Consider the following 26,108-nt stretch of genomic DNA (forward strand, 5'->3'; position numbering starts at 1 on the left):
AGAGCTCTGCAGTCAGGGGAAATATAGCTCTCTTCAAACCATGTTCTTCTTGATGTGTTTATTTGGAACTAAATCTGGAGGTCTAGCCACAAGTCTCTTCTGAGGCCAAGGCACAAAGAATCAGTTGGAATGGGAGAAGGAAAGGGGAAAACAGAGAGGGCACACAAACAAACAAGTGACTTGGATTAATAACTCTTTTCCATGGAATTACTGTATCTGTTCCTGGAGAAGACCACAGAAGCTGTCAACTACAGAAATAGAATTTGGTCTTCACATCTATGAATCTCATTTCTCTAAGGCTGGCAGAATATTTTAAAAAAGGAATATGTTATAATATGTTATAGAAGTTACAGAAAATTTTATAAATTATAAAAATGTTAAACAGTATCACCATTGGAACGCTTTAGGAACTTCTGTGGTTTCTCACCAGTCCTTCTATCACAAGTCTTCTACTAAACCTGAATTTGTTGGTCATTGTCTTCCTAGAAAAAACAGTATTCTCCCCTTATTTTTGGTTTTACTTTTCACAGTTTCAGTTACCTGAGGTCAATGATGGTCCTCAGGTAAATATTAAATAAAAAATTCAGAAAGAAACAATTCATAAATTTTAAATTGTGAGTCATACTGAGTAGCATGATGAAATCTCACAATGTTCTGCTCCATCCCACCCAGGACCTGAATTATCCCTTTGTCCAGTGTCTCCAGGCTGTTGATGTTCCCTACCTGTTAGTCACTTCGTAGCCACCATCTTGGTCATCAGATTGACTATTGTGGTATCACAGTGCTTGTGTACTTAATAATGGCTCCAAAGCGCAAGACTAGTGATGCTGGCAATTTGAATATGCCAAAGAGAAGCCATAAAATGCTTCCTTTAAGTGAAAAGGTGAGTATAGTGCAATAAGATACTGTATTTTGACCCTGGCTGGTTGGCTCAGTGGTAGAGCGTCGGCCTGGTGTGCAGGAGTCCCAGGTTCGATTCCTGGCCAGGGCACACAGGAGAAGTGCCCATCTGCTTCTCCACCCCTCCCCCTCTCCTTCCTCTCTGTCTCTGTTTTCCCCTCCCGCAGCCAAGGCTCCATTGGAGCAAAGTTTGCCCGGGCGCTGAGGATGGCTCTGTGGCCTCTGCCTCAGGCACTAGAATGGCTCCGATTGCAGCAGAGCGACGCCCCAGATGGGCAGAGCATCACCCCCTGGTGGGCGTGTGGGGTGGATCCCGGTCGGGCGCATGCGGGAGTCTGTCTGACTGCCTCCCCGTTTCCAACTTCAGAAAAATACAAACAAAAAAAAAAAACAGTTACTGTATTTTGAGAGCGAGAGACCACATTCACATAACTTTTATTACAATATATTGTCATAATTGTTCTATTACTTACTGTTGCTAATCTCTTACTGTGCCTAATTTATAAGTTGTATTTTATAACTGGTATGTATGTATAGGAAAAAACCTAGCATATAGAGGATCCTTGGTTTCAGAGAGCCACTGATAAACTCGGAACATATCCCCTGTGGATAAGGGAAGGCTGCTGTATAATATCTTGGTTCACCGGGCTCCAGCTCTTCTCTGGTTCTCTTCTTCTCTGACTGTTCCCTAAGTCTACTTGATTCTTTTTTCTCTGCCAGTCCTTTAAAGAGTGCTTTCTCTTCCTAGATAAAAACAGTCACCAGCTCTTTTCTTACTTTATGCCTTTTTCTTAGAAAATCTCATAACCTCTCATGGTATCACCTATCACCTATATTCACATGAACTCAAGTCTACATACCCAGTTTCTTTCTCTTAAACTTCATATCCGTATTTCTAACTGCCCACTGAACAGCTCCTCCATTCAAGTCCATACAGTCACTTTGAATCAATATGCCTAAAACCAAATTTGCAGTCTCCCCACCCAATGCCTCATTCCCTACCAAAGTTGTTCTCCTTTCCTTAGTTGATGGCATCAACCTCTACCCCACCAACCGAGCCAGAAACCTGAGCACAGTCCTTGGTGCTTTTCCCTTCCCACCATCCACATCCAGTTTGTCTCTGAATGTGGCCACTTTGCTTTTGACATTTTTCTGTTTGTTCATTCTTTTGGTCACTCGTTTATTATTCATCCATGAATTCATTCATTCAGCAAATGAGGTTATTCTGTGCCAGGTACCTGGGCAATGGCAATGAACAAAACTTAGTCCATGGTCTTGGAATTTATATCTAATAGGGGGGCATAGGCAATGGACAAATAAATATATAATGGTAGCTGGTATTCGTGCTAAGAAGAAAAATAACGCAGGGTAAGGGAACACAGAGCAAAAGAAGGGAATTTTTATTTCACATACATTGATTAGAGAAGACATTTTTGATGAGGTCATAAATGAAAAGACATTTGAGTAAATGAGGGAATGGAGTGTCTGGACACGGCCCTGCTGCTGCATTCTGATTGGCTGCCGAGGTCCAGTCTCCACCTCTGCTGTCCCAAGAGTTTTCCGGCTCCAAGTTTCCAACTTCATATTTCTGTCTCATATGACTTCTCATTCCTTTCACGCCCTGGAGTGTTCAGTGTTTTCTCCCTGGTCCAGTGCACTGAACTCTTTCCAGTTCTCTGAACATACCATACTTTCCATTTCCTTAGACATGTTTTCTGCATGCCATTCTTTTTGCTTGGAATGTTGCTTCCTGAATGCTACTGCTAGGTGATCAATTAGTTATTCTTTTTTTTTTTTTTAAGAATTTTTTATTGATTGATTTCAGAGAGAGGAGAGAAAGGTGGTGGAGGTGGGGAGGAGTGAGAAGCATCCTCACAGCATTGCTTCTCCTATGTGCCTTGACCGGGCAACCCCAGGGTTTTGAATGGGTGGCCTCAGCATTCCAGGTTGACACTTTATCCATGGCACCACCACAGGTCAGATAGTTAGTATTTTCATATTCTTGTAAGCTGTCTTTAATATTTTTTTTTCAAATAAGGCAAATAGAAATAAGTTATTGAATAAAGTTTATTCTAAATTTTACATTTCTTGTGACATTTTCTTTGAATTGAAATAGAAAAATATGTTTTCCATCCTCAATACTGCCAAAACTTTTTTTTTTATTACCAGAAACTATTGCAGGCATTAGTAAGTCTTTTCTCTAATGGACCAGAAAGTAATATTTTAGGCTTTGTGGGTCATTTGGTGTCTTTTGCAACTACTCCGCTCCACACTGCAGCATGAAAACTGCCAGAGACAAAACACAATGAATGAGCCTGGCTGTATTGCCAGAAAGTTTGTTTACAAAAACAGAAGGCAAGGCGTAGTTTGCCGATCCCTGATAGATTTCCATCTTGTATTGTATCGTGATTATTAGCTTATTTTTGTTGTTGTTGTTGTTCTCACAACTAAATCAGGAGTCCTTTGAGGAACCCAGTGGCTATATGTCAGTCATTTTTGTGACAGACTGTTTTTGCAAAGATGGCCGTAACAACTTTGCCTGTCCCTCTCCTGCAGTGAGATCTGTGACTGCCCTCCCAGAGGTGGGGTCTCACTTTCCTCCCTTGAATCTGGGGTGGCTTGTCACTCGCTCGTCAGCATTTAACACTGGGGAGGTGAGGCTGTGTGATTCTGAACCTAAGATCAAAAAGGCCCCTGTCTTTGGCTCTGTTCTAACACTCACTCTGGGGATGTTTCCTCTTGGAATCCAGCCACCATTCTGTCAGAAGCCCCCAAAGACATGGAGGGGCCATGTGTAGATGCTCAGATTCACAATTAAAACAAGCCTTATTTGAATCATTCCAGTCTAAGTGCCAGACAAATGAGTCAAGGGTCTGCCATGATTCTGGCCCCCACTCCCCATTCTGTTGTTCCAATGTCCTTAGTTGAGGCCACAGAGGGGAGTTGAACAAGAAAGGTGTAGCTATCCCCAACTGGCCATGACCAAATTGTAAACTCATGAACAAAGCAAATGATGATTATTGTTGTATTACTCATTATGCTTTTTTAAAAACTGAAATATAATTGACATAAAACATTGTGTAAGTATAATTTTTTTTAATTTATTCATTTTAGAGAGGAGAGAGAGAAAGAGAGAGAGAAAGGGGGAGGAGCTGGAAGCATCAACTCCCATATGTGCCTTGACCAGGCAAGCCCAGGGTTTCGAACTGGCAACCTCAGCATTTCCAGGTCGACGCTTTATCCACTGTGCCACCACAGGTCAGGCCACATTGTGTAAGTTTAAAGTGTACAACATGTTGCTTTGATACGCTTAAATATTGTGATTACCACCATAGCTGATGGCTAGCACAACTATGACATCACATAATTAATATATATATATATATATATATATATATATATATATATATATATTTTTTTTTTTTTTTTTTTTTTTTTTTTTTTTGTGGTGCAAACATTTAAGATCTACTCCCTTAGCAACTTTCAGGTATATATAAAGTATTATTAACTATAATTGCCATGTTGTATATTAGAGTCCATTAACTTTTGAGATGGTTTGTCACATAGTAAAAGTTAATTGGAACAGATTTCGGTTTAATTTTTTTTTTTTTTGTATTTTTCTGAAGCTAGAAACGAGGAGAGACAGTCAGACAGACTCCTCCTGCATGTGCCCGACCGGGATCCACCCGGCACGCCCACCAGGGGCGAAGCTCTGCCCACCAGGGGGCGATGCTCTGCCCCTCCGGGGCGTCGCTCTGCCGCTACCAGAGCCACTCTAGCGCCTGGGGCAGAGGCCAAGGAGCCATCCCCAGCGCCCGGGCCATCTTTGCTCCAATGGAGCCTTGGCTGCGGGAGGGGAAGAGAGAGACAGAGAGGAAGGAGGGGGGGGGGTGGAGAAGCAAATGGGCGCTTCTCCTATGTGCCCTGGCCAGGAATTGAACCCGGGTCCCCCGCACACCAGGCCGACGCTCTACCACTGAGCCAACCGGCCAGGGCCTGGTTTTAATTTTAATATTAAAGTAACAACAAAAATAAGAACCTAAATGTTGTATATTGTCTCTGTGATTTTTACTTTAAAATATTTTATGTAATATACATGGGTATAATTTAATAGTAATCTAAGTCCTAGGACCTTACACTAACATTTTTGAGGTGCTTTAACCAGGAATACATCTAGGCAGAATTGGTTAATTAGCACTTAAAGCTCTCTAACTAAAAATCCACATTCCAAAGAGGTGAGCATTAGTGTTGTAAATATAAGTATCTAAATCTGCACCTTAGGGCTTGTTAATTATTAGCATAAGGGATGTTAGCAATACTATTTTAGTAGTGAAATTAATAGTTTTTAAAATATGTGCCTGGCTGTATAGCTCGGTTGGCTAGAGCATCATGCCGAGGTGCAGAGGTTGCCTGTTCAATCCCTGGTCAGGGCACATACAGGAACAAATTAATGTTCCTGTCTGTCTCTCTCTCACTTTCTCTCTCAAATTAGTGAAATAAACATTAAAAACATGTAAAATATGTGGTCAATTAGAAAGATTTGGTGGGCTCTACCTCCCTTGAATAAATAAACCACAGGAATAAGCAGGCTCAGCAACAACATATGTTTGGAGTTAGGAACAAGGTCCAGAACTCCATTTGGTACTGCGTTCCCTGCTTAGTGATGGTCCAGGCCGCCTAATGCCACCTCATAAAACTAGAATGTTGGCAGTTTCTGCTCATGGAGTGTCATTCGTCTGCCTCAGAATGTTTTGTATGGTGATTGTTAGAGCATATTGTCTAGGACAGGGTGCAGGGATTCTCTTAGTGTAGCCAGGTTTTGTTCTTGATTACTACTAAATTTGTACACTTAGCAATATTTGGTCTAAGACGTCTGTTGTAACATCCACCTAGAGGTGAATTTGTAGAGGTTACAGCCTTACTTTTCATCTGACAATTTGATGATTGACCAAATTATTTTAAGTTGGTTTGCAACACTGAAATATTGATATCCCTGCTATATAAAGATGATCAAAATATTTTTCAGTTTTCATTGGGTTTTAATTTCAGGAAAAAAAGATCTTTTTTTGTGAGGCAATGTGTAAAGTGAGGGTGATTGCTGTCGATGAGGTGATAGATTTTATATTTCAATGAGTTCATTAATCAGCATCATGCTAAACTGAGTCTCTGTTTTCTCCTGTAAGGTGACAGACACAGGGTTTAGAATTAGGACCGAGTGAGGCAGGTTGGTTCATGAACAGTGACGAAGACTCCCTGTGAGATTCATGAATAGCATCATTTAGCGTGGAATAATCACTTATGCACTTTTGAATGCCATTTTATTTCACTCTCCATATTACTGAAAGACAAGTTTTGATTTTCAGACATTGATGGATATGAAATTGGCATTTAACTTTCTATATGTGCTATTTGTTTGAGAGCAACGTAAATAAAAAGTGCTACAGAGTGTATTAATGGCTGACAGCCATGCTAAAGGAGATGTGTGTCTCCACTCTAATGTACTCTATTCCCAATCAGTCAGCCGGTCTTTAAGAGATCCCCGTGGCCACTGAGAACAAAGAGCCAGAGCAGCTGGTCACTCTGGTACAGCTGGCTGTTTTCTCTTCTGATTTGCAGCTATGTCCTCCAAATCTGCTGAGAAGTCCCACAGGCATCTAAAATCCTATGGTCCAGAGCTGAGCATATGCTCTCTGCTTGAATTCCCCTTCTTCCTGTGCTCCCTAGTTCAACAAATAACACCACCATCTGCCCAGACGCATAAGCCAGAAACCTGGGAATTCTCTTTGACTTTTCTCACAAGCTGCATCCAAGCAACCTCAGGTTCTATTGATTCTGACTTAAAATCAGTGCTCAGAATACATCCATTCGAGGGTGCCAGGATGTTGTACCTGAATGACCTTATACTAAATAAAAACATATTTATTTTATTTCTATATCTTTTTATTTTCTTTTTCCCATTAACCATGTATAGTAATATCAACAGTAAATATCTACCATAAAGAATGGGAGGAGCAGAATCTAAACTACTTAATAATAAACTGTGGGATGGAGTAATTTCATAAGTAGTGAGATGCCTGGGGTGAGTCTGCATAACTAACTGGCCAGGAATTTCTTGGGTCTGCCTGGATCATCCTGATGGTTGTGGTGCACTCCTTCTTACATATCTATGGGACCATTCTGAGCCCCATGTATGAAAAAGACTTCCAGTACTGTAATGGGGCCTGCAGAAATTTCCAGGTTTGTCGGCAGGAACCTACTGTCCTCCCTGCTCTCTGATCTGGGGTTGCCTGCCATCTTCCCATTCAGTCTTGCTCTTATTTTTTCCCATTTCATTCTCTGACTCTTCCCAGGAAGTTATTATTAACCTACACTTGTTTGAGAATGGGAGCTGGGTGGAGGACTTGAGTTCATGGTAGACATGTTATGGAAAAGTTATGATGCCAGAGGGCATGTTATCATGAATTTTTGTTTTATGCTCATTGTTTCAGGAAAGGGACATAGAATATAAGAGCACAGAAATTCCTGATTTTGTTCCTGTAACTTTATAACAGATTGTGAAGTACGTTATGGAAAAGACAACTTGTCTAAGTCATAAATAATAGTAGAAAAGACTTTACCTGAGACTAAACATACCACTTCCCATTCTTCCCCAATCCAAAGTTTGATGAAAAGACAGAAGTGTAAGAGGGGTGAGTAGAATATAAGGGCTTAGACTCAGCTTTCCAGTAGTACTCAGGGAGGCAGCAGGACCTCAGAGTGAAACCGCAGGATATAACCAGGCAAAGCGAGCAGAAGCACCTTCTTAAAGATTTCCAGGCTCCACACAATCTTTGAGAAGAGGCCAATAACCTCAATTCTACTGGTTAATAAATAACAGAAAGCCTCAAATATTTTACCTCTCTCAGGGAGATTTTTTATTTTATTGTTCAGCAAATCAGTCTTTAGTCTTGGAATGTTAGGCCTGAAGGTGAGGCAGAGGAAGAGGAGGGTTGGAAGGGCTTCCCTGGCTCTCCAAAACCCGTTTCACCAATTTGTAAGATTGGCTGTGTATGCTGTTAGCACAGGCAGGTAAGGTTTGGTACAGTTCCATAGCACAGGGTCTTTTGTTTTCTCTGTGGTGTGCCAGAAAAGAACAGTTAGGAACTGTTACTGTTAAACCTGTCAATAATTGAGGACAGTCTGATTAAAAAAAATTTAATGGCACCAGTGCTCAACATTTTCCCTACCATTTCACAATAGATTGTGGCTTTTTTTACCCCTTGACAGAGCTTAATAAATTTGGTTGTGATTTGAACTGAATATTTTCAGTTATTATGTGTCAGATCATGGGAATAGTGAATAATAACAAATTGCATGGTCATGTATTTGTGGTCTGAGTAGCCTATTTTCTGACTGCCCCAACTCTTTAGTTAGTGTATGTACTTACTAAGTTATGAAAATCTCAAGAGAAACTTACCAGGTAAGATTGCCTACAAATGTGAAATAAATTATCAGCTAATTCTTGCTTACTAATAATTTGTGTGTATGCACAATTATTAGTACGTAGACAAAACTGTAAACATTTCCTTACAAAACCTCTTTCTTTTGTGGGTGAGTCCCAAGTACCATGAAACTGCTAATCTATTTTATTTAAGTTCTTGTTTCAACAGAAGTTCCTATGGCTGCGTCACAAACGAGTGGCTGTGCTCCTCCAGGGTTGGCCTGATGATCTGGACGGCCCTGAGCCTCAGTGACATTGACTGTGTTCTGTGTCTCTGAATTAAATGTCTCAGTGCCACCATCAGATAGAGTGTGGTTCTTTTTAGAAGAAATGAACTCTCAGTAGGATAGAAAAAAAAAAGTCAAGTAAAGATCTTTGGATAAATTCACTCTAAACAATATGAATTGAATATGGATGTGAACCATGTGTGTCAGGACAAATCATGACTGAAAAGAAAGCCAGCATTCTGCTTTTCATGCTCAGGTATGATTGTGACCTTTTGCTATAGTCAGTGTAAACAGAATGTTTGTAATGAGCATCACATTTTAAATGTGATAGAAAAGCTAGTGGTATAGGAGTTGTGAGGTAAATTTTTTTCCTGAAATGAATAGGTCATTGCATATGTAAGACTGTGAGATATTTTTGGTGTAATTATTCCTAGGTTTTCTGAACGTGTTTCATTTTTCAGGGAATCGAAAAGTTCATAGTAGGATGCACCATTATTTTATGCTCCACCAAGAAATAAAATAGTCTGACAAATGAACTCTAAAGTAATGCCTTATAACATAATTTTTATTTTATATATACTGAAAGAATTCCTAGGCTAATTCTGGCATAAATTTTTACTTTATATTAATCCAGTGCAGCAATTTCCATTTTAAAAAATCTCAGAATAACTGTATACTCTCAAACATTATTGAGGAACCCCAAAGCTTTAGTTTAAGTTAACTTTATTCATTGATATTTATAGTATTAGGGATTAAAACTGAGAAGTTTAAAAATTATTTAATAATTACTTTAAAAACAACAATAACAAATTTATAACATAATATTTTAAACTAAATAATGTATTTTATAAATATATTTTCAAAATTAGTGTGAAGAGTAGCATTGTCTTACATTTTCCCAAATATCTTTAATATTATTATCTGGCTTAATAGAAATTAGCTGGCTTCTCATATGGATTTCTTCATTCAGTCTGTTGTAATACATTGTTTTGGTGGAAGTATATGAAAAAAAGAAAATCTAGCCTTTGTCTGGAAAGATTTATCTATTCACACACACATAAAAACTATATATGATAGATCTAACACATATAACTCTCTCTCTCTCTCTATATATATATATATATAACAGATTATATATCATCTGTATTTTAATAGCCTTTAATAATCTTAAAAATTTTTTAAAAGATTTTATTTATTTATTTTAGACAGGGGGAAGAGAGAGAGAGAGAGAAGATCAGGAAGCATCAACTCCCATATGTGCCTTGACTGGGCAAGCCCAAGGTTTAGAACCAGCAGCTATCAGCATTCTAGGTCAACACCTTATCCACTGTGCCATCATAGGTCAGGCTAATAGCTTTTTAAATTGTGGTATTCTTCTTTAATACTACAACAAAATGTGACAAATGTTAGTTTGTAAATTATTAGTTTCAGTATCAAATCTGAAACCTATCAATTGAACTTTCATACTGTTACATTAACACCCATTGGTCTATTTTGCATGTTGAATGAATGTTTTACTCATGCATGATTTTGTAACAACATGTAGTAGTTACTTGGAAAATATTGGTCCCCTGAATATGCTGGTCTTCCAAATGTACACAAATTTCTTTATACAATGTAAAAAGAATCACATTTGTCAATATCATAACCAATGTAGTCAGAATAATCTTGAAATATTGTAAAGTTACCAAATTCACAGTGGCAGACAGGTTTTTTACATTCAGTTTTTGCTTGAAAGCATATTTCTTGCACAAGTGCTTTTCCTCAGGATGACAATAGTACTTCATTATGTAGCAGAAATACTTGTTGCTTTATTAAGGATATGTATATTTTTAAATGTGAGTGTGCAGTAGTGAACAGTGCACTGATTACTAGTAAACTTGATCCCCTGACTTGATCTGTGCTAAGGCACCAGCAGTTCTATTCATTATTGCTTTCTGACTGTCTGTGGAAATGTAAGCACAGTGAAAAACAATAACATCTTAGTATAATTATGTAAATAAATTAGATCTGGTGGGTCCCTTAAAGGGTTTGGGAACTCCCAGGATGTCAGAGACACATGTTGAGAGCTGCTGTTCTAATGCATATGTAAAAGAAAAATAAAAGTTAAATAAATGGTTTAATGTATGATTAAAAGTTCTTTATAATCAGTCTGATTCTTTTGAAACACTTTTTTGATTTGTGGTAATCCCATAAATCACATAAATATTCACATAATATATACTCTGTGCCATACAAGTTACTGTCACATATAATTGTGACTTTCAGTTTCTTAAAGCAGTATCAAGAGACATGCAGTGGTATAAAAAAGGGTATCATCTCATAAATATCACACTGTACCTCTACATGTAGAATGTGAGAGTAATGTGAACAGGCCATTATCTCTAGGTCCATTGTGAACACTGTGATAATTTGTGAGTGCTCTGGAGCCAATCCCTCCAGAGTCAGAACATGGAACGCAGCTTTGACACCACTGGGGACTGCTTAGGGTTAATATAAGAATTGATTGCATTCGCATTGAGAAGAGAGATGTGAGAAATTAATTAATTTGTATTTTCTCTTACTTAAGTGCTTTTGTCTCTCAAATTTTCCCAAAAGCCAAAACAGTATCCTCAAAGTCAGCAGCAATGTACCTCACGGACGTTTATGTCTTCAATTTGCTATCATAAGGCACAGGGCGCGTGTAAAGAAACATTTCCCTAGAATCTGAACGGTGTTAGTCACAAGAATATATGCTTAGGGTTATAGGCTATACTGTATCAGTTCTGAACACCAGATTTTGAGGTACAGAGGTGACCATGAGTTCTCTGATATAAGTTTTTTTGTTTGTTTTTTTTTTGTATTTTTCTGAAGCTGAAAACGGGGAGAGACAGTCAGACAGACTCCCGCATGCGCCCGACCGGGATCCATCTGGCATGCCCACCAGGGGCGATGCTCTGCCCACCAGGGGGCGATGCTCTGCCCCTCCGGGGCGTCGCTCTGTTGCGACCAGAGCCACTCTAGCACCTGGGGCAGAGGCCAAGGAGCCATCCCCAGCGCCCGGGCCATCTTTGCTCCAATGGAGCCTCGGCTGGGGGAGGGGAAGAGAGAGACAGAGAGGAAGGAGAGGGGGAGGGGTGGAGAAGCAAATGGGCGCTTCTCCTGTGTGCCCTGGCCAGGAATTGAACCCAGGACTTCTGCATGCCAGGCCGATGCTCTACCACTGAGCCAACCGGCCAGGGCCCTGATATAAGTTTTTGAGTGTTTATAACATATGGGACCTCTAGAGTATGGGGCTCTGCTTTTTGGAATAAGGACAGGAAAGAGTTAAATGACTCTATAATGTGCTCTTCAAGTTGAGGAAGGCTTGGTATGAGTAAGGTTGGGGATAAGCAATGCAGAAGATCAGAGGCACTCACTGAAGATAAGAACGTAATACCTGATTATAGGGCCAGTAGGTGAGGGTTCCTACCCGGGTTGCCACAGTGATGGTGTGTGTTTGTGTGTGTGTGAGTCTTTGGACTGGTGTCTTTTATTTAGATCATAAGATGTTAGAAAATTTGTTGATACTGACATTTACAAACATTATTTACCACACACAGCAAAACAAACAACAAATACTATTAAACTTTGTTTGGTCATAGTAATCACAGCAACTTATGGGAATGGCTCACTATTTATGCCTAATTACTATGCAGCAAAATGTTTAATAGACATATCCATTAAGGTGCTGAATTAGCATTTTTACACAGTTTTGATAACAAAATTCACATATACATAATTATCGCAGTTTATTGCACATGTGACATGGTTGTCTGCATAATATAAATTAGGAAATGAACTCTCTGTGCCTATGTTAAGTTCCTAGTGTTTATCTCCATAGATATTTCACTACAGAAGTTTTGACCAAATGGTTGAGAATGGATACTCCAAACAGGTGATGCCCTGAATGACCAACTGGGTCCCCCTCAAATGTGGAGGAGGAACTGGGGGTGAAGCCATTGATTGGCCCAGGGCATTGGTAGAAGAGTAAGAATCACTCTTATTGTCTTGGGTGTTGGCAACAAAAGTGACCAAGGGCAACACGGGTCCACACTGAGTCCAAAAACCATTAAGTGAACAAAGTCTGTTGAGACTTAAGCTCTAAAATCAGTTGTTCAGGAGTGACGTCATGGAAATGGCGCCGTGAGCAGCGCGACCGACAGATCTCCCCAAAATCACAACAAATTTATCAACTAGAAACAGGAAAATTTATCCTCAGAGCATTCCGGAGTTCCACAGACGAGGGTGTGGAGGAAGCTACCGCAGGGACGTTCATTCAAGCCACGAGGAAGTGCGCCTGTGGTGAGTCAGCCCACACTCGGGAGCCGCGAGCAGCAGCCGCGAGCAGCAGCCGCGAGCAGCCGCGAGCAGCCGCCGCGAGCAGCCGCGAACAGCCGCCGCGAGCAGCCGCGAGCAGCCGCAGGCTCGTGCCCGGTTCGGTTGCAGAGCGAGCACCGCCCACACTCTGGAGCGGCGAGCAGCCGCTGGCGTGCTCGGTCCGGTTGCAGAGCGAGCACCGCTAACGTTCCCAGCAGCCCGCGCACTGCGAGTGAGAGTCGCCAGCCACCGGTGCCCGGAGCACCCCATTTGCGCGTGTACCCTGGGCATTCCACGCGCCCAGAGCGCCCTGCTGGCCCGCACACCCAGGGTGCCCCATCATCCTGCGCCTGGTGCGCCCCAGCCGCCAGCAGTGGGGGGGGGGGGAGCGGGAGAGGCCCCAGGGCGGTATTCCCTACTTGGGAGATTCTCTCCGCGGGCGGGGCACCTCACCCAGCCATTCAAGCTAACAATCAAGCGTTGGAGGAGGGGTGAGCGCAGGCAGCCTGAAATACCTTCGGGAGCACAGCTGCGACCCAATCACTGAAATTAGCTTAACCCGTGAAATCTGCGCACCCTCGGTTCTAATTGATAAGATCTCTCTCAGTTCAGCGACCCAAGACAAGAGGCATGATATTTTTTAGTGCCTCTCGCTAAAGGGGTGGGGGCAACTTCTGATTGATAGAGCCTCCATATTCAGGGATAAACGCTAACAAGAAGGACTTGGCAGATAATAAGATCTATACTACACTAGTCGCAAGCAGAGACTAGTGCCTCTTCTTCCCAGCCGAAACAGGCTACAAAGTGTGGAAAGCCTGGGTTGAGAGGTCCAACTGAATGCTAGGCGCTGAACAGTCACCTTGACAACAATTGACTCCCACCCCCGCCTGATTACACTGGAGGCCCTGACTGCCAGAGCCTTTCCCAAAGCCTTGCACTGAGTGGGGATAGAGTGGGGATTTCCCAGCTCTTTGAGCCTCTTACTCCCCAGGCAGAAGCAGTTGCAGCCTTATAGCTGGATTACCAGGCTGCTAATTCAGGAAGGGGGGACTAGGAGAGAGAATCCAGGAAAGCAAACTCTCTCATCGTTGGACCCTGCAAATGCCAACAAGCCTTGACTACCAGCAAGACTAAAGCCAATTATATGACATTGCCATAGAATCCCATCAACTGCAAATCCCTACCTAAGTGTGACACAGGGGCAGAGCCTGGGGTAGAGTCACCGACCAGGAAGAGGGAGAGAAAAGAAAAAGGAAGAAGTTAACATCTCAAAATCAAGAAAAATCCACAGACTTTACAACTTGTTCCACTAATTTTTTTTGTTGTTGTTGTTGTTTGTTTCTTCTATCTTATTGCCTTTATTTCCTCCACCTCGGTCCTTCTATTCTCTGCCCATCTTATGCTTCCCTTTTCTTAATCTTCACTACCCATAAGTGTTACATTTTATTTCTCTTCTTCATCCTCACCCTCCTTTAAGTTTATACTCCAAAACACTTAACTCTCACTCTCTCCTCTTTTGTTTTATTTTGTTTTGCTTTATCTTGTTTTTTTCTCTTCCTTTTTTATTTCTTCCTTCGTTTTTCTCTTTTTCTTATTTTTTCCTTTCTATTCGTTTTTTCTTTTCTCGTTTTACTTTCATCCCATTTAATCCTCAATCACGAACAAATTAGTTAATTTGGGACTCAAGGCTTTTTTTTGGCTTTATTTTTCTTTTTCGCTTTTGTTTTTGTTTTTTTTCTTGTTTGTTTATTTTTGTGGCATTTTGGGTCCACCCAACCCAAGGTCTCCATTGTATTTAGTCTTCGCTCCACTTAATACAACAGATTTTTACTTATCATTTTTATTTTTTTCTTCTTTATTATTCTTTTTTTTGTCCTTTTTTCTGGTTCCCTCTTATCCCTCTCATTATATCTCTTAGTTGACCATCACTCACAAGCAAATCATCTTATGCTTGTCTAAGATTTTCTTCCTTTTTTTTTTTTTTTTTTTTTTTGCATTTAGTAGGTCCCTACTCCCCTTTTTTTGCCCCTTGAACTCTTCACCCCAAATCAGGCCATCCATTATAGGCACGATATTTCCCTGAGGAGGGGAGCGGAGGGAAAGAGAAGAAAGAAAAAAAGGGGGAAATAATAAATTATTACTGTTTTTTTTTTGTGGGGTGTTTTACCTTTTTTTTTTTTTTTTTTTACTTTTTACTCTTTATTAATTCTAATTAGTGCTATCAACAAGACCACCCTCAGATGCCAATAAGAAAGAGGAAATCGAATATTATGGATACAAAAGAAAGAGAGGTAACACAAATAGATGTGGAAAAACCTATGGAGAAAAGACTTAACATATTGGAAGCCTTAGAGCTAAATGACAGAGAATTTAAAATAGAAATCTTAAAAATACTCAGAGATATACAAGAAAACACAGAAAGGCAATATAGGGAGATCAGAAAACAACTCAATGAACACAAAGAATATATTACCAAGGAAATTGAAACTATAAAAACAAATCAAACAGAAATGAAAAACTCAATTCACGAGCTGAAAAACGAGGTAACAAGCTTAGCTAGCAGAACAGCCCAGATTGAAGATAGGATTAGTGAAATAGAAGACAAACAACTTGAGGCACAACAGAGAGAAGAAGAAAGAGACTCAAAAATAATAAAAAACGAGAAAGCCCTACAGGAATTGTCTGACTCCATCAGAAAGAATAACATAAGAATAATAGGTATATCAGAGGGAGAAGAAAAAGAAAATGGAATGGAGAATATACTCAAACAAATAATAGACGAGAACTTCCCAAGCCTGTGGAAAGAACTAAAGCCTCAAATTCAAGAAGCAAACAGAACACCGAGTTTTCTTAACCCCAACAAACCCACTCCAAGGCACATCATAATAAAGATGACACAAACCAATGACAAAGAAAAAATTCTCAAGGCAGCCAGGGAAAAGAAGAGTACAACATATAAAGGAAGGCCTATTAGATTATCATCAGATTTCTCAGCAGAAACTCTACAAGCTAGAAGAGAGTGGACCCCAATATTTAAAGCCCTGAAAGAGAGGAACTTTCAGCCACGAATACTATACCCATCAAAGCTATCCTTCAAGTATGAAGGAGATATAAAAACATTCACAAATTCAGAAAAGATGAGAGAATTTATCAACAGAAAGCCCTCACTCCAGGAAATACAAAAGGGGGTTTTCCAACCAGATTCAAAGAACAAAAGAAAACAACACCACAAGTAACAGCTCCACCAAGAACACAATAAAACCAAACTTAAACTGTGACAACAAAGGAAAAAAAGGGGGGAGAGGATGGAGATTAACAGTAGCAAAGGACGATGAAGTGCAGAAATACTTATAAGATAGGGTACTACAATGAATATGGTAGGTATCCTTTTCATTACTTAATGGTAACCACCCTAGAAAAAACCACCACAAAAACACTTGACTTAAAAAAGGTAGCAACAGAGGAAAGAAGTATGGAACACAAACAAACAAAAACAAATGATAGAAAAACAAAAGAGAAGAATCAAACTAGATACAAAACTAACAGAAAGCAATGTATAAAATGGCAGTAGGGAACCCACAAGTGTCAATAATTACACTAAATGTAAATGGATTAAACTTACCAATAAAAAGACACAGAGTAGCAGAATGGATTAAAAAAGAAAATCCAACTATATGCTGCCTACAAGAAACACATCTAAGCAACAAGGATAAAAACAAATTCAAAGTGAAAGGCTGGAAAACAATACTCCAAGCAAACGACACCCCAAAAAAAGCAGGTGTAGCAATACTCATATCTGATAATGCTGACTACAAGACAGAAAAAGTACTCAGAGACAAAAATGGTCATTTCATAATGATTAAGGGAACACTGAATCAAGAAGACATAACAACCCTTAATATATATGCACCAAACCAAGAAGCACCAAAATATATAAGACAGCTACTTACTGACCTTAAAACAAAAACTAACAAAAATACAATCATACTTAGAGACCTCAATACTCCGCTGACGCCTCTAGATCGGTCATCCAAACAGAGAATCAATAAAGAGATAGTGGCCTTAAACGAAATACTAGAACACCTGGATATGATAGACATCTACAGGACACTTCATCCCAAAGCGACAGAGTATACATTTTTCTCTAGTGTACATGGAACATTCTCAAGAATTGACCATATGTTGGGCCACAAAGACAATATCAGCAAATTTAGAAAAATTGAAATTGTACCAAGCATATTTTCTGATCATAAAGCCTTGAAACTAGAATTCAACTGCAAAAAAGAGGGGGAAAAACCCACAAAAATGTGGAAACTAAACAACATACTTCTAAAAAATGAATGGGTCAAAGAAGAAATAAGCGCAGAGATCAAAAGATATATACAGACAAATGAAAATGAGAATACGACATATCAGAATCTCTGGGATGCAGCAAAAGCAGTAATAAGAGGAAAGTTCATATCACTTCAGGCCTATATGAACAAACAAGAGAGAGCCGAAGTAAACCACTTAACTTCACACCTTAAGGAACTAGAAAAAGAAGAACAAAGACAACCCAAAACCAGCCGAAGAAAGGAGATAATAAAAATCAGAGCAGAAATAAATGAAATAGAGAACAGAAAAACTATAGAAAAAATCAATAAAACAAGGAGCTGGTTCTTTGAAAAGATCAACAAAATTGACAAACCCTTGGCAAGACTCACCAAGGAAAAAAGGCACAGGACTCAAATAAATAAAATCCAAAATGAAAGAGGAGAGATCACCACAGACATCATAGATATACAAAGAATTATTGTAGAATACTATGAAAAATTATATGCCACCAAATACAACAATCTAGAAGAAATGGATAAATTCCTAGAACAATACAACCTTCCTAGACTGAGTCATGAAGAAGCAGAAAGCCTAAACAGACCAATCAGCAGGGAGGAAATAGAAAAAACTATTAAAAACCTCCCCCAAAATAAAAGTCCATGCCCAGACGGTTATACTAGTGAATTCTATCAAACATTCAAAGAAGACTTGGTTCCTATTCTACTCAAAGTCTTCCAAAAAATTGAAGAAGAAGCAATACTTCCAAACACATTTTATGAGGCCAACATAACCCTCATACCAAAACCTGGCAAGGAGGGCACAAAGAAAGAAAACTACAGACCAATATCTCTAATGAATACAGATGCTAAAATTCTAAACAAAATACTGGCAAACCAAATACAACAACATATTAAAAAGATAATACATCATGATCAAGTGGGATTCATCCCAGAATCTCAAGGATGGTTCAACATACGCAAAACGGTTAACGTAATACACCATATCAACAAAACAAAGAACAAAAACCACATGATCTTATCAATAGATGCAGAAAAGGCTTTTGATAAAATACAACACAATTTTATGTTTAAGACTCTCAACAAAATGGGTATAGAAGGAAAATATCTCAACATGATAAAGGCCATATATGATAAACCATCAGCCAACATCATTTTAAACGGCATAAAACTGAGGACTTTCTACCTTAAATCAGGAACAAGACAGGGTTGTCCACTCTCTCCAGTCTTATTTAACGTGGTGCTAGAAGTTCTGGCCAGAGCAATCAGACAAGACAAAGAAATAAAAGGCATCCATATCGGAAAAGAAGAAGTATAGGTATCACTTTTTGCTGATGATATGATCCTATACATTGAAAACCCGAAGGACTCCACAAAAAGATTATTAGAAACAATAAACCAATACAGTAAGGTCGCAGGATACAAAATTAACATACAGAAGTCCATAGCCTTTCTCTATGCCAACAATGAAATATTAGAAAACGAACTCAAAAAAATAATCCCCTTCACGATTGCAACAAAAAAAATAAAATACCTAGGAATAAACATAACAAAGAATGTAAAGGACCTATATAATGAAAATTACAAAGCATTGTTAAGGGAAATCGAAAAAGATACAATGAGATGGAAAAATATTCCTTGTTCTTGGATAGGAAGAATAAATATAATCAAAATGGCCATATTACCCAAAGCAATATACAAATTTAATGCAATTCCCATCAAAATCCCTATGAGATTTTTTAAAGAAATGGAACAAAAAATCATCAGATTTATATGGAACTATAAAAAACCCCGAATAGCCAAAACAATCCTAAGGAAAAAGAATGAAGCTGGGGGCATTACAATACCTGACTTTAAACTATATTATAGGGCCACGATAATCAAAACAGCATGGTATTGGCAGAAAAATAGACACTCAGACCAATGGAACAGAATGGAAAGCCCAGAAATAAAACCACATATATATGGTCAAATAATCTTTGATAAAGGGGCCAACAACACACAATGGAGAAAAGAAAGCCTCTTCAACAAATGGTGTTGGGAAAACTGGAAAGCCACATGCAAAAGAATGAAACTCGACTACAGCCTGTCCCCGTGTACTAAAATTAATTCAAAATGGATCAAAGACCTAAATATAAGACCTGAAACAATAAAGTACATAGAAGAAGACATAGGTACTAAACTCATGGACCTGGGTTTTAAAGAACATTTTATGAACTTGACTCCAATGGCAAGAGAAGTGAAGGCAAAGATAAATGAATGGGACTACATCAGAATAAAAAGTTTTTGCTCAGCAAGAGAAACTGATAACAAAATAAACAGACAGCCAACTAAATGGGAAATGATATTTTCAAACAACAGCTCAGATAAGGGCCTAATATCCAAAATTTACAAAGAACTCATAAAACTCAACAACAAACAAACAAACAATCCAATAAAAAAATGGGAAGAGGACATGAATAGACACTTCTCCCAGGAAGAGATACAAATGGCCAACAGATATATGAAAAGATGCTCAGCTTCATTAGTTATTAGGAAAATGCAAATCAAAACTACAATGAGATACCACCTCACCCCTGTTAGATTAGCCATTATCAACAAGACGGGTAATAGCAAATGTTGGAGGGGCTGTGGAGAAAAAGGAACCCTCATTCACTGTTGGTGGGACTGTAAAGTAGTACAACCATTATGGAGGAAAGTATGGTGGTTCCTCAAAAAACTGCAGATAGAACTACCTTATGACCCAGCAATCCCTCTACTGGGTATATACCCCAAAACCTCAGAAACATTGATACGTGAAGACACATGTAGCCCCATGTTCATTGCAGCACTGTTCACAGTGGCCAAGACATGGAAACAACCAAAAAGCCCTTCAATAGAAGACTGGATAAAGAAGATGTGGCACATATACACTATGGAATACTACTCAGCCATAAGAAATGATGACATCAGATCATTTACAGCAAAAAGGTGGGATCTTGATAACATTATAAGGAGTGAAATAAGTAAATCAGAAAAAACCAAGAACTACATGATTCCATACATTGGTGGAACATAAAAATGAGACTAAGAGACATGGACAAGAGTGTGGTGGTTACCAGGGGTGGGGGGAGGGAGGACAGGGGGAGACTTAGGGGGAGGGGGAGGGGCACAGAGAACTAGATAGAGGATGGCGAAGGACAATCTGACTTTGGGCGAGGGGTATGCAACATAATCTAATGACAAAATAACCTAGACATGTTTTCTTTGAATATATGTACCCTGATTTATTAATGTCATCCCATTACCATTAATAAAAATTTATTAAAAAAAAAAAATCAGTTGTTCAGAACTGACATCAGAGAGAGCTCTGTGGGGATGCAGTGCTGTTGTTATAGGCAGGCTGTACAGAAACTAAGGAAAAACACATGCACAGCAAAATGAGACACTATGGATTTTTATAAGAATCACTGTTGAAAAAAACAAAAAACAAAGAATCACTCTTGATTAGTATACTTTCAGTGGGAGGAGTGACACAGAAATATTTTACTAAAGTACCAAGGAGATGACTGAAGCTTTGGAAACAATGAATAAAGAACAGAGTATAGAAATGGAGGCACTCTTATTTTCTTTCTATAGCTAATTCCAGTTATTATGCATACAGTCATCCTTTATTTCTGTAAATGTTAGTCATGATCCTAAAAGTACCATCGGAAATACCTGCTGCCTATGTCACTGTGAGACCCAGAGGGTAGGAAAAGGGAAGCGTAAGTGGTTGCCTTTTTTATTAGCTTTGATTTCATCAAGCTCTATTAGCCTATACTTGGAAATGCTGCCATTATCTGTTTCTGGTAGTTTGTGATGGGGTTTGACCTGTGACACCGTGTCCTTTTTTTTTATCAGTCCTGCAGAGGAAATGAATTGTGGGAGATAGTGCAAGCCAAGTAAAGGACATTTAAAGATGCAAATGTAGCACATCAATATTTAGATGAAGCACAATTTAATCAAAATTAGTCATGTACATATGCTATCATTTTGCTAATCATATTCTGAAGAATGTAAAGTAAACTTATTTCATCCACATGTTGACTGGGAAATGAAGATATTAGCAGGGAGTAATGAGCAGTAGGCATTAAAAGCAAATGCATTTTAAATCTTTTTGGTTATAGTTCTGTTGTTTTCAAAAGAGCAATGCTTTTCAAATCATAGCATTAATTCAAAGTGTAACTCTGCATGGTTAATGGGACTGACTCAGTCATTTCTTTCTTCCAGTGATTTGTAGTAATTGTTTGCGAAATTAGTTTTGAAGCTGGGTCTTTTCTAAAATGCCCTGTGTAATTAATTTTACTGTAGATTCAGAGGGCAAATATTAATCCATTACTGTTTGGTACAAAACCAAGAACAATGTTGTTGACATTTTATGTTATTATTGCAAATTTTTTTTTTATTATTTATTTATTTATTTTTTCTGAAGCTGGAAATGGGGAGAGACAGTCAGACAGACTCCCGCATGCGCCCGACCGGGATCCACCCGGCATGCCCACCAGGGGCGATGCTCTGCCCACCAGGGGGCGATGCTCTGCCCCTCTGGGGCGTCGCTCTGCAGCGACCAGAGCCACTCTAGCGCCTGGGGCAGAGGTCAAGGAACCATCCCCAGTGCCCGGGCCATCTTTGCTCCAATGGAGCCTTGGCTGCGGGAGGGGAAGAGAGAGATAGAGAGGAAGGAGGGGGCGGGGGTGGAGAAGCAAATGGGTGCTTCTCCTATGTGCCCTGGCCGGGAATCGAACCTGGGTCCCCCGCATGCCAGGCTGACGCTCTACCACTGAGCCAACCGGCCAGGGCCTTAATTTATAAATTTTTATTAATTTAATGGGATGACATCAATAAATCAGCATACATATGTTCAAAGAAAACATCTCTAGGTTATCTTGTCATTCAATTATGTTGCATACCCATCACCCAAAGTCAGCTTGTCCTCTGTCACCTTTTATCTGGTTTTCTTTGTGCCCCTCCCTCTCCCCCTTTTCCTCTCCCTCCCTCTCCTCCCCCCTCATAACCACCACACTCTTGTCCATGTCTCTTAGTCTCATCTTCATTAGTTATTAGAGAAATGCAAATCAAAACTACAATGAGATACCACCTCACACCTGTTAGATTAGCTATTATCAACAAGACAGGTAATAGCAAGTGTTGGAGAGGCTGTGGAGAAAAAGGAACCCTCATTCACTGTTGGTGGAAATGTAAAGTAGTACAACCATTATGGAAGAAAGTATGGTGGTTCCTCAAAAAATTGAAAATAGAACTACCTTATGACCCAGCAATCCCTCTACTGGGTATATACCCCCAAAACTCAGAGACATTGATACATAAAGACACATATAGCCCCATGTTCATTGCAGCATTGTTCACAGTGGCCAAGACATGGAAACAACCAAAAAGCCCTTTAATAGATGACTGGATAAGGAAGATGTGGCACATATACACTATGGAATACTACTCAGCCATAAGAAATGATGACATCGGATCATTTATAACAAAATGGTTGGATCTTGATAACATTATACTGAGTAAAATAAGTAAATCAGAAAAAACTAAGAACTGCATGATTCCATACATAGGTGGGACATAAAAACGAGACGAAGAGACATTATTGCAAAATTTTAAAGGAGTGATTTGAGTTTGTAGAAAATCTTACAGTGTACTCATTTAATCATTCTGTCCTAGGTCAGGCTTCTTAGAAGCAGATGTTGAGCTGAGCACTCATGGGAAAGTCAATTGGGCTCTCATACTCCCACCGTAGCCAGTACTCCACAGCTGTAGGCTGTGTGGGGAGGTGGGATGCCCAGGCACTCAGGCCCTCTGCATGAGGTGGCAGAACAGTTCTGGCAGATCCAGAGCAGAGCCCTAAAGATAGATGGAAGGATGGGGCCATTGGGATCAGAAGCACATAAAGTAAGGTGACCAGTTGTCCTCCTTTAGGGAAGACAGTCCTTCTTTTGTAAGTTCCATCCTCCCTTGAAAAGTGTCCTCCTACATGTCCTCCTTTTTGATATTGGAAGACTAATCTATTAATGTCTGTATTTGATCAATGCAGAGTCGATCCATTGCATATGATGTGATGTATTTGTTTCTAAATGAGTACTTTTTTCTTACAATTATTATTAAAAATTAATAAGCATGTAAACATAATTACAATATAAAATATTACACGTTTTTATTATACATTTATCATATTATAGTGTATTATTGTTGCAATGAATAAAATGTTTCTTTTATTTATGATATTGTTTACTTCAATTTATTTTTGTCCTCCTTTTCATGTAAAAATGTTGGTCACTGCTGGGAAGATAATTTTTTCTCACTCTTATTGTTAAAGATGGCCACAGCCCTCACATGATACAGCTAGTTGCCCTTCTTGCTAGGGATGGGTGTGGTTATGCTAATTTGTGTTGGAGGAGGGCTTTTGTGCCAAAAGGTTTTAAAGGTGGAGCTAGGAGTCCAGTTGGGGAGAAAGTGATCACTTTTTTATAGAGAGGAAGAGCCCATAGAATAGCAGAGCAGGGAAGCCACTTGGAGGAGACAGTCAAAATGGTGGGATGTTGAAGGAAAAGCCAGTTTGTGCAGGAGAAGGAGATGGGGAACAGAGGTGAATAAAACTGTTGAGGTGGAAGCCTTTGATTCTAGGAAAACTCGGATGAGTCAGTAGCTTTGTGAGCACTGAATGAGTGGGTGTTGGAGCCTGGTGTGTTTGTTTTTACTTGCTTGCCGAGTGCAAGTCTGGAATAAAGGAAAATGGACCACCAGTTTTTGGCTCTGTTGATTCCTTACTCTCTGTCTGAATCAAATGCAAACCAATGCCCGTTGGCCGGGCAGCTGTGATACCGGCCGTAGCTACTGGCCATACAATCACCTTACATAAAGCGATGTACAGAAACAATACTAGATTAAAAAGAATGTAATCAGGAAGGAGAACCGAGTGTCCACTGCACTCACAAATATTTATTGATCACTTATTGTGTGTTAGTTACTGTTAAAAGCTCCGAGGATTCAGTGGAGTATAAGACTGTGGGGCTTCTGTGCTTGTGGGGGAGATGATACATAAGGTAATATATGGGTGACTACTAGTAACATGATGACACATTATGAAGACTATAAAGCAGGCTGGGACTGGACAATGAAGGGCACTAGATTAGATAGGGTGGTCAGGGTAAGTACATAAACAAATTATGTTGAAAATGTATTTGAGTTTCCATGGAGGTGGCCTTTGGGAAGTACTAGTTTTGTGTATTGTTTCTCCCTAACCCTGGGAACTTCTTTCACATGGAGCTCATAGAAGGGAAATGAGCCTCCTATTTGAATAAAACAATCACAATAGGTATTCTTGACATAGGAAGAACAAACATAAAACAAATAGTCTTTAAAATTTTTCCCCTCTGCATTTACTTCTAAATGTTTTGAAGTAAAATATTTGGGAAAACAAAGGGAAAAGAAAATTTTGTATGTTAAGGATTCTGGTAATGTACATTGATAAGCTTCTCAATTCTGATTAAGGAATTAAAAATATCTAAGTTACTTGGGGGGAGAATGAGTAGAAAAGAAGGAAAACATAGTTATATGGCTCATAAAACAATCTTTGTTGTTTTGAACTGAAGATCTGGAAAATCTTAAAGACACATAGGCTTTATAAAGAAAGGTGTATGATGAGTTCATTGTGGTGCAGAGGTGACAAGCTAGGTCAGATACTGGATCTTCTGTTTCAGAGGTGACTGGACTCTTGTTACTGATTCAAACTAAAACTCACAAGTGACTGTTCATCTATTAATGTCTGGGGTTGTGGGGGATTTGTAATGCCAGTGGCTGAGGCTAAGCAGGTCCACACTGGATTTAGGCAGACAGTAGAGAAACTGCAGAGCCAGAAAGCATTGGAACAGGGGTCCCCAAACTATGGCCCATGGGCCGCAAGCGGCCCCCTGAGGCCATTTATCCGACCCCTTCCGCACTTCTGGAAGGGGCATCTCTTTCATTGGTGGTCAGTGAGAGGAGCACAGTATGTGGCGGCCCTCCAATGGTCTGAGGGACAGTGAACTGGCCCCCTGTGTAAAAAGTTTGGGGACCCCTGCTTGGACCATTCCTTTTAATAGAGTCTCACAAAGGCAAATGAGCAAACAGGGGAAAACTTCTTACAGCAGCAAGCAAATGAAGAGCAAAAACAATCCCTCACAGTGCCAGGCAGGCAATCCATAATCTGCCATCTGCAATCCTGAGTCCAAGTACCTGTAGCCTTACATAGACCATACACTGACATGTGCTCACACACTAATCAAGCAAAGTGCTTGCAGCCAGTAAAGCAGCAAGCAAGCCTACCAGAGCTGTTTTCCCAACAGGGATCTCACTGGAAAATGCCATTATAGAAATTCTTTCTCCTGATAATTTCATCTGAAGCAATTTCTGGTTACCTTATTTAACTACTGTTAAAGTAGTGGTGACCCCCTAACTTCTCTTTGGTCTTTTGGTCCAGAGGAATGGGCAAGAATTGGTGGAAAGATACAAATCAGAATTAGCCAGCACAAATAGAGTAGTTTCCTTTCTCATTCTTTAAGATAAATGTCTCAGGGTTTTTCTAGTGGTAGTGGATATTTTTCTTCACTGGTAGTGAAGAAAAAAGATAAGCCATAGATTTTTTTGTAAGGTTTGAAGAGGGGAGACAGTGAGGCAGACTCCCACATGCACCCTTATAAGGATCCACCAGCAACCCCATCTGGTGCCAATGCTCAAGCACTGAGCTATATTTAGCACCTGAGGCAGATGCTCTCTAACAGAGCTATCCTCAGCCATACTCGAACCAATTGAGCC

This window comes from Saccopteryx leptura, chromosome 6, assembly GCF_036850995.1.
Source record: "Saccopteryx leptura isolate mSacLep1 chromosome 6, mSacLep1_pri_phased_curated, whole genome shotgun sequence".
In the NCBI taxonomy this organism is placed as follows: Eukaryota; Metazoa; Chordata; class Mammalia; order Chiroptera; family Emballonuridae; genus Saccopteryx; species Saccopteryx leptura.